Consider the following 10,538-nt stretch of genomic DNA (forward strand, 5'->3'; position numbering starts at 1 on the left):
ACCTAGAACAACACCTCAGACTTTATTTGCTAAATGAGGAGGGTGACTGGCCTGACCATTTATGGACTGCAGACTCAGGCAGACTTCCCAATTCCCAAGCTAATTTTGATAATGTTAATGTTCCTGCTGTCCAAGATATCGCCCGACAGCTAACCAAAATTCACCACTCAGTAACTCAGAATTTGTCAATCACGAAGGATCGTTACAAACACTTCGCTGACCGAAAACGTAAACAAGAACCTGAGCTTCATGTAGGAGACTTGGTCTGGTTGTGTACTAAAAATCTCAGACTCAAAGGTCCCCGTAAATTTCAGCCTCGTTTTATGGGTCCTTATCCAATTGCGAAGGTCATAAATTCAGGCACTTACCAACTATCTCTTCCTGGCACTACCAAAATTCATCCAGTCTTTCATGTTTCTCTCCTTAAACCAATTCAACCGGGGTTGCGTAGGACTTCCCCTCCTGATCCTTTGATTGTTAATGGTGAAGTTAAACGAATCTTGGATTCAAAACTCATCCGTAATGAACTTTTCTACCTCATTGATTGGCAGGGTTATGGACCTGATGAACGTTCCTGGGAAAAGAGTACTAATGTTCATGCCCCCCGATTGATTAGAGCCTTTGATGCTAAATTCCCTACCAAACCACGACTGGAGGAAACCCCGTTGGGAGGGGGTACTGTCAGGACTCACAGGAGGTTTCCTCCTGCTAACACAATGCAGGCTACCATTTTCCCCCTACAAACTTACCAAAAGGCAGTTAATCCCTCAAGTTGAAGTGTTTGTTGGCACCGATGGATCTTCAAGATGGCCGCCAACATTCAGACACTGCAACAGCACACCGCTGTTAGCAGTCTAGTCTTTTAGGCTTCATGACATCTGGTGAAGTGCGCTTCAACATTCCACTGCGCACTTCACTGAAGAGATTAATGAAAGAACACCTGTTACCCTAGCGTCGTGGAAGTCGGATAGGGTAGTTGCGTAAAATCGGGGTTAGCTTCGTCTGAACACAATGCCTTCATTAAATCAGGTTAGTGTTTAATTACGTAGCTAAATTGAAAGTATTCTGAGAGAGAAGTTCAAGTTTATCTGAGGTAATTTTCTAGAAACTAAAGTGAACCAAAGCTAAATAAAAGTGACCCTAACATGAAAGTATTCCTTTCAGTAATTGTATTCCTTCGTGCGAAGGTTAAAGGGCAGGCTTTCGTTTCAATTTTCTCTTGCAGCTGTTCTTAAATCTGTCAGACGTGAGCGTGATGTCGAGCGCTAATGTTAAGGAGAAAATAAACGTGCACAATAGATTAAGAGCTCATTAGGCAAACTTCTCATCTAAAGGCCTGAATAACAAAATGCTTGCAGTTCATATTTAACTGAGGGCCTAAATATAACTAAAGCTTTCATTGCACATTTAACCGAGGAGCTGAAGCATCGTTTAACATTCAGTTAAGGATTAAAGGCTAATGATTACTTCACAGAACCCTAGTTCAAGGCCCACTCCAGTCTCTTAAATCGTGAGTTACTTGAAGGAAAAGAGAAACCCAGATAATAAGTTAATAGGTAAAATAAGAACTACATACTCACCTAATTTCTTTTGCATTAAGAATATCAGAATTCAAGCGCTGATTGTACCTGTGAACTGAAAGAAAGAGAACTGAGTGAAGACTTCTCATAACTACCTTACAAATATACCTGAGAAGTAGAAGAGAAGTAAGTTTCAATAAACACTCTGGTAAGATAAGTAATTTATATACAATTGAAAAGACAGTAAGTTAAAAGACCCTGAATTAAAAGTATACATGTTAATGTTTGCAGTCCTGTAAGACGAAGAAGAAGAAGCAGAACAGGCAGAAATTGGAGCAGTCTCTTCTCTGTCCCAACCCCTTTCCCCCCTAAGAACTTACCTGCAATGGAACGCTAAAAGACCTAGCAGGGTTTGTTCTGAGAAGGGCATTGGGATCAGGCGTCATTCTGCTCCTGTGTGGTTCAGACAGTAATAAGTAATTAGACCCTGACAGAGTGAAGTGCCCATGTTGGTACAAACACCTGAGCAGAATGGCCGAAGGACTTGATTTAAAAAATGTGGGTGAAATTTTGAGTAATATATGAAGGGACAGCTTCCACTGGTCTTTCCCCACCAATATTCTCCCCTAACTGATTTAAAAAGACTTCAAAGATGTATACATTAGCTCCAAAACCACCCATATGAGATTCCTCCCAGTTGGTTTCGGAAGGTTAATGCGGTGCTGAGTCACTTTCTGTGGGAACGGGGCCTGGCCAGGGTGTCGCTGCGGGTTTGCTTTCTGCCGGTATATGACGGGGGACTGGATACCTCTGATCTCTTATCCTATTATTACGCCTCCCATTTATTGGTCAGAATGAATGGTGGTATGGTGATAGAGGGGACCCGGCGTATGCGGTGGAGAGGTGTCTCATGGACCCCCATACGGTACATACCCTACTCTACGCAACTGCGTTGCGAGAGGCACTGCCACCGGTCACTCAGGTGGTGTTTCGGGTGTGGCGTCGGGCTCTACGTCATATTGGCTGGTGGGGTAGGCTTACCCGGGAGACCCCGTTGTGGCAGAACGGGTTGCTCCCTCAGTTGGCGACCCTCTCTGGATTTAGGGGTTGGGACAGGGTTGGTATCTCCACGTTGGGATCGGTGGTTAAGGGCGGTGTGATGAAATCCTTTGGGGACTTACAGCAGGAGTATCAAATGCCACAGACGCAGTTCTTTAAATACCTCCAGCTGCGCCACGCCCTCGCCCCTAGACTAGAGGGTATGCAGTCTATCCCTGAATTCAGTCCCCTTGAGGCTAAGGTGTTTATGGGGGATCTCCAAGAAAAGAAAGTCTCTAAAATCTATCAATCTATGGTGATTCATAGTGCTCCGTCCCTGCAGGGTCTGCGTGAGCGGTGGGAGACGGATGTGGGGCCGTTGGATGAGACGGATTTGAGGGAGGCCCTGGCTTCCCCCCGCGAAGCTAGCATAGCGATCCGACTGTGCCTCGTCCAATTCCGATATCTCCACAGGACATATTACACACGGCAGCGGCTGTGGCGGGCGGGTCTTATAGCCTCCCCGGACTGCCTTAGGTGTAGGCGAGAGGTGGGGTCTTTCCCGCACACGGTCTGGCACTGCCCGGCAGTGCGCCGGTTTTATGGGGGGGAGTGTTAGGGTGCCTGTCGGAGGTGTTGGGCTGGGATCTCCCAGTCGACCCCAAATTGGTGTTGCTCCATATTATGGCCGATATTGGGGGCAATATCTATAAACGCCACTTGCTGCTTCTGGGCCTAACGACATCCAAGCGGGATCTCTCCCGGGCATGGAAGGCCCCGGCAGCTCCCTCTCTTAATGTTTGGAAGCGAGGTTTAGATTTCAATATGGGCCTGGTGTTGCCGATCTTTAAGGCGCGTGGGTGTCCTCGGAAACACTTCAAGATCTGGAAGCGGTGGGCTGATTATAGGGGCATTTTCCTTGACCCGGTCCCTCCTGATGGAGACTTGGGGCCTATTTGAGTGTCAGGGGTGGCGCTGAGTATCTATTGTATAGAGATGGTGCTGGTGGACTCTGGAAGTGGTGTGGTCGGGGGGGCGGGTGTTGGGTGTTGGGAAGGGTGGGGGGGTTTTCTTGACAAATGATGTATGAATAGCTCTTCAATGTTCTTTGTTATGTAAAAATATCAAGAGCTGTTGCTATTTACTAAGTGGCCGATCCCCTGGTTCTACAGGGGCCTGCAGTCCTTGCCTTCTTGATTAATAAAAAGTGTTGTTAAAAAAAAAAAGATGTATACATTATACATATAGCGATAAACCCTGTCCCCCCTCCTGTTCGCTCGGGCAGTGAAGCCCTTGGCAATACGGTTAAGACAGGAGGAGGAAGTATGGGGTATTCCAATAGCTGACACAGTACACTGTGTATCGCTGTACGCAGATGATCTCATGATCTACGTCCGAGACGTTACCAGTGACCTCACCCCAATATGGTCAACGCTACAGGACTTCGAAGAGACCTCCGGTCTCAAAGTCAATTGGGACAAATCCACGATTTTCTCACTTAGCCCTCATCTGGCACCTCTGGACATAACAGTAGGAACCCAGACAATCACCTGGAGTGCCGTAGCCCCTCGATATCTGGGAGTGCGGCTGTATCACTCTCCCGAAGACCTATACGAAGGAAATCATCGTAAGACATTGGCGGGACTGTGAGCGGTGGTAAACTTATGGAAAACACTACCCCTGGCTCCCATAGGACGCGTAGCCATAGCTAAAATGATTATGGTACCTAGATTACTTTATCATTTCACGAACCTCCCTGTAATACCACCACGCTCCTTCTTTCAGGAATTAGACACACTACTCACAGCGTTGATATGGGGGATGGACAGCATAGGATAGCCTTAAACACACTACACTTACCCACGACCCGGCAAACTCGTACTCGTACTTCCTAGCGGCACAACTCCAATGGCTATCCCACTGGACAGTAGAACGACAATCACCGACGAAGGTCGTGTACCCCTTCCGGCCATCCGGAGACTGTTAATGCCGGGTTCCAAACCACTACGCACACACCCCCTACAGGTATCTGTAGCCCGCACATGTATGCAACGAATACACCACATGTCGAAAGGAAATCCCCTGTACTCCCCATTACTCCCACTCGTGGGATTTCCCCGAAAAGACAAATACTATACTACAGGATCCCTTCAGGTATGGACCGACAACGACGTGACCGAGGTAGAGTCCCTGTTTGAAGACCGACAGTTAAGGACATATGCCCAAATGGTTGAGCACTATGACCTCCCGCCAGGACAATTCCTAATACATAGACAACTCTTAGATAATGGCCGACACTACTGGGATCATCGAGAGGGGAACCTCCCCGACACATCCGGTGTTACACACGATCCTCCATATGAGAGCGGGCAGACACTTAGTCACCTGGCACGACAAAGCGATCCGAGAGCTGACCAGAACTTCCTTAGACGCGCTGCGATAGACATGGGAGGACGAGGTGGGACGGCTATTCCATGATAAAGAATGGGAAAAGGTGCTAGACTACCCAAAAAAGGTCTCTAGGAATGCGCGCTTCAAAAATATTCAGTTCAATATCTTACACCGGGCATATCTAACACAACATCGACTACACCGTTTTTACCCTAACACATTGTGCGTGCCCCCGCTGTCAGGCCCAGAAGGCGAACTTTAAGCATATGTTCTGGGACTGCCCCACCATCCGACAGTATTGGGACAAGGTACAGCAGACACTCCGAGCGATGGTAAATCTTCCGAACATATCCACATGGGAGGCATGTGCTCTGGGAATCTACCACAAAAGAAAAACCGAAAAATTACAGTGGCGCTTTGCATCCCTGGCCCTTCTCCTAGCAAAGAGGGGTATATCCATGCATTGGCGAGCCCCAGTGGGACCCCTGGAAGCGGCCTGGGTAGGCGCTATGAAAAAATGGGACGCAATAAAGGAAGAGGTACTAAAGGGCGAGGAAGTAAAAGGGACACGCAAACATCCAATCTCTGTGGAATGGGCAAAGCTACTATTTCAATTCACACAGGAAACGACAATGGTGGCAACACCTGAGGCCTCACAATCTCAACCCCAAACTCCGCTTCTATCCACCACGGAATAGATAACGGCCTCCCCTGCATAACAACAAGACACACACAGCCAATGACATGTCCAGGACATGTAAGACACATCCCCATCCAATCCTGCAAACGACCTCTCCCCCCTTACACACGCAACGGTACAGTAAAACTGAACCACAGCCAGTCACATCACTGATTGACACAGACGTATAATCCGACCGCTCCCCACCTCCCCCCCCACCCGGTTTCCCTCCCACAGTTCACAGTTTTGTTTTCCCCTTGGTATTTCCGAAACCGAATTATTGCGCTGTGGAAATATGGATTTTTATGATCAGTTATGTCCCCTATCTTGGACCCCAACGGTTTCATGTATAAATCACAAGTACATGTATGTTCCCTCCAGTTCCAGTTATGAAGACGCAAACACATGTGCGTCCACCGTCAACATGTCCTCTTTCAGATCCGCCATGAATGGGCCGGATATTCTATTCCTAAGTATGAAAGGCCACCGGCTTTATATGGTTCATTTATCCCATTTTACAGTCCAGGCGAGTAGGCCCTGATTCTGCCATTAAGCCTTTTCCTGCCTTCTGCCTCTGAAAGCTCCAGTCTGAGATCGCATCTGTATCCATGAACTTTGTCCTACTCCCTGCGCGGCTAACGGTGCCTGACTCGGCCTGTCTGCTTGCCAAAAACTGTATTTCACCTTCGAGATTATCTGCTCCGCTCCCCATCCAATGCATTCCTGTCTAGTAGTTTAAGTAAACATTCTTCCAGCTACCGAGCAAAAGGCCCGGCTTCTCTGTCTTTATGCAAGTAATTCATAGCCCTGTTACTATGGAAGATTTCTGCCCTTGCATCTCATGTAGACACTTAGACGCTTGTACACGCACTCACAGTCAGTATAGAATAGATTTTGTTCGAGAGACCTTTCCTTTTGGATAACATAGTTCTTTAAACATAGGATGTTAGATATGATTTGGGATTAGGTTGACTTGACCCCCCAGACTTTTGTCTCCACATGTAGAGCTAAATGTCAAGTCCCCTTCACCCCCTAGTTGCACGTCAAATCACACGTCATGCTGCTGCGCGCGCATCTCTGCCAAGTATTTTTGCTGACATTGCGAAATTCTTTCATGGAACCACCCATTTGTGACATCATACCTAATGACGTTCTTTAGTTACGCCTAGTTACACCCATTTTAGTTACGCATGTATGTCTTTATCTCTGTTATCAACTGTTACGCCTCCTGCATCTGTTTCACTATAATGCCTCTTCTATAAAAATGATTACCTGTCAATAAAGTATGGTCCTTCACTTCCTGAACCTTCGTGGTGATGGAATATGGAGCCACAATTCGAATTGTTATTGGAATAAAGCCCGTTCCGAACCTCTAATACCACGGATTCTGCCTCTTATTTTACTGAGCTATTCTTATTAATTTTCCGCATCAAATTAAGTACCGGTAATTAAATTATTTACCACATATATGGCGCCCGAACAGGGACACTTTCTCATCTCACGCGCCGGAGGTGCGTTGCAGGCCCGGTCTCCTGCCACAGCTGGACGGACAACAACGCGTACCCACAGGATTTCCTGTATCTCCCTCCTGCCGAGCGGGGGTAACTGAGGCTGCGATCAACACCCAGACGAGGCGGTGAGAAGTGCGAAGTATCCCGACCAGAGCCTAGCTGAGAGAGCAAGATCCGAGGTATACAGAGGCCCACCAGGTTCCGAAGTTCCGAAGTTTCGAGTCGAGTCCAGTCCGGTCCAAGTCCAGTTCAGTTCAGTTCCGAGGCCTTCCGTTCCGAGCTACCCGGTGAGTACCATTGCCGGGGAGGCGTTCTGACGTGCACATAGGTTGTGCCGGTCAAGACGGGTTTGGGTACACAAATCCGGTCTGCACTGTTTCAGCAGTGTATCTGTACTGTTCAGCAGTATATCAAGTATGTCTAGTATATAATTCAGAATTACCTAGTTAGTACCGAGTATTATGCTTAGTGACTAGTTCCCTAAATGGCCATCATTGTTGTTCATTAAATGTTAAATGTTAAATGTTTTAAATACGTTCTGCATATTGTGGTGTGAATGACTGTTCATTATTGTGTTTTGTTGTATTAAACGTGTTCAAAATTAGGTATCAGATCAGTTCTCAATATGCCGCTCTTTTCGAAATTAAGACAGATCAAAACTAGAAAAGGGGTACTCGAAGAAGCTGTTCCCATTCCTCCTAGGGACACTCCAGGGTACTTCATGTATCATAAACATGGCCTAGACGCCATATTATTTCTTGATTTATGGGTAGACTACACCAAGGAATTACCAGAAAGTCAGAGGTGGCCCGCAGCTGGGACCTGGGATGCAGATTGCATCATGAAAGTAGAGGAAGAATTATGGAAAAAGAAGGCTAGACAATCACAGAAAGATGCCATTGAGTTATGGCGTAAAGAATCATATAGACGTACAGAAAAAGCACTCAGACAGGAAGAGAAAAGTAAGGAAAATTCAAATAAAGTCCGAGAAAATCTATTAATTGAAGAAGGTACCCGAGTAAAATCAGAACAAGTAGACAGACAAAGAAATGCCCTTATGAATGGTATGTATCCTCTTCTGGCCGAAGGGTTACCTAAGGCTACTCCGGAGATACCAAAAGACTTGCCACCTCCATTGTTTCCGATAAAAGCACATCCCAAAGGGCATCCCAGAACCGCAGAAGATGTTTTCCTTTCCTCTTATTTAGACGACGCAGCTCCCGAGTATGCTAATACTGCACCACATAGACCACCTGCCGAGGGGGTTCAACGCCAAGACCCTCCTCCGTCTGTACCTCCGCAACAACAAACTCCGACACAAGTTCCGGCAAGCACATCTGTTTCTACAGCTGTATCCACACCTATGGTTGCTATATCACGTTCAACGAATCCTTTCACATCCAGCACCCCAGGCGGTGCTACAGGAGGTACAACAAACATTTTTTCCACGCCACCCAGAGTAAATAAACTTTCCTTTCAAGAATTAGCCCACCAACGTACGCCCAAACTAGTAACTCCCGACATACTTAAGGAACTTCTAGTAGATTGTAGATATGACCCTGTGCCCGGCAAAGAGGACGAAATGCTGCTGGCATCATTACGTATCCGACGAGCTGCAATATATTTAGGGAGGCTACCAGGAATGACTACACATTTAGAAAATAGATATCACTTTGTCCAGTCAGGGCGAGATTCTGAGAGTATTAATAGAGCTATGGAGTACCAGAAAGTGGAGATACAGGGGGAACTGTTACGTTTCCTCATAAATTGTGTGATCAGAAATCAAGACCGACCAGGGGTAAATCCGGAAGAAATGCGAATTCTTACCACATGGAGTCGGAATATATCAGAGGGGAGACATGATAAACGATTAAGTATAGTAGCTATGTGCCGAAAGATCCGCAAAGAAGTAGAACGAATACACGAAGAAAGATTAGCGGTAGACCAGCCCGAACAAAACGAGGAGGCGGAAGAATTAGAACTGCCCACAGGACAGTTAGAAACTATGGCCTATGTAGGTAGAGGAAGATCTTGTAATAATACTAGATGCTTTACTGATCCGATACGTCCGATACGTCCAGATAATAGCAGAAATTTCCAAACCCCTATAATAAATATAAGGTCCCCCGAACATTCGTTCCAAGCCGCTGACAAATTACTCCGAGAACGAAGGGGTTATCATATACTCGATTCTATGGACGAACAAGAATTAGCCAGGTCAGCCGTTCACTGGGTTGACAGTCCCGGAAAATATAGTGATGATACACTAGCGCACACGTTTTTGAACCTCACCCCAGATGAACAGCGTTTAGCTGGTATCTACATGATTCAACAACTCCTTATATTATATAAGAGCCAACACTCCGATCCTGGTCCCTTACCTGATATATTGACTGAATTACTCACGAATAAATGGAGAGGTTCAGGTACTGAGTTAATTAGAGAAATACTAGAATCCAGAAAGCAGTACATTCTTTTTGTATGCCCCGAACATGTCTCACTGCCCATCAAGGAAAGAACGACGTATTATATGGATAGACAGAATCCCTTACGCGAAGTGCACCCGATAAAAGGTGATGACAATCAGTTTAAACGTGTGTTTGTATACACACCCATATCTAAAATAGAACTATTAGAAATGAAGAAAGTGGTACCCAGTCATGACAAAGACCCAGCGGGTTTCCACCGTGAAATTAAAGACATGTTGCTCATGGGAGAGTATACCTATCCCGACATTATGAAAATATTAAAGGTATTAATGCCTGCGGGTATTTACGAAAAACTCAAGGAAAAGGATTGGGAGGTGGGAGACCAAAAGATAGATTGGACAGCATTAGAAAACGAAGAAACAGCTCGAGGTCCAGGTTTAGGGCTTGGGGAAAAGACCAAAATACTACCAGGTTTATTAGTACAGGTACTGCCACGTTTATTGACTACGAAAAAGGAAGACTGGGGTGCAATCTCAGCCTGTAAACAAAAGCAAGATGAAGACACTAGTGATTTCTATGCCCGATTCGAAAAATGTTTTGGTATAAATAGTGGAATAAAAGCAAGTAGCGAATCGTATCCACATCTGTTTGTGACAAAATTAGTTGAAAATTCCTTGCCCCAAGTTAAGAATAGAGTATTGAAATTCGAGAGTACCTGGCAAGGTAACACTCCGTCACAAATGTTACAAATGCTACAGTACCATCACAATAGAATTAGAGAGGAACAAGAACATGAACAAAGACGCATGAAAGACACGAAAATGAAAATGCTAGTTTCCCAGACAGTTCCAGCTGACGGTCATAAAAAGGGTATGACACAGTCCAGTGTTTCAGCAGGTTCTGTAAAAGGGACATGCAACTATTGTAAACAGCCAGGTCATTATGTACACGATTGTCCCGTTTTAAAACA

Source organism: Triturus cristatus, chromosome 10 (genome assembly GCF_964204655.1).
Source record: "Triturus cristatus chromosome 10, aTriCri1.1, whole genome shotgun sequence".
NCBI classification, from domain to species: domain Eukaryota; kingdom Metazoa; phylum Chordata; class Amphibia; order Caudata; family Salamandridae; genus Triturus; species Triturus cristatus.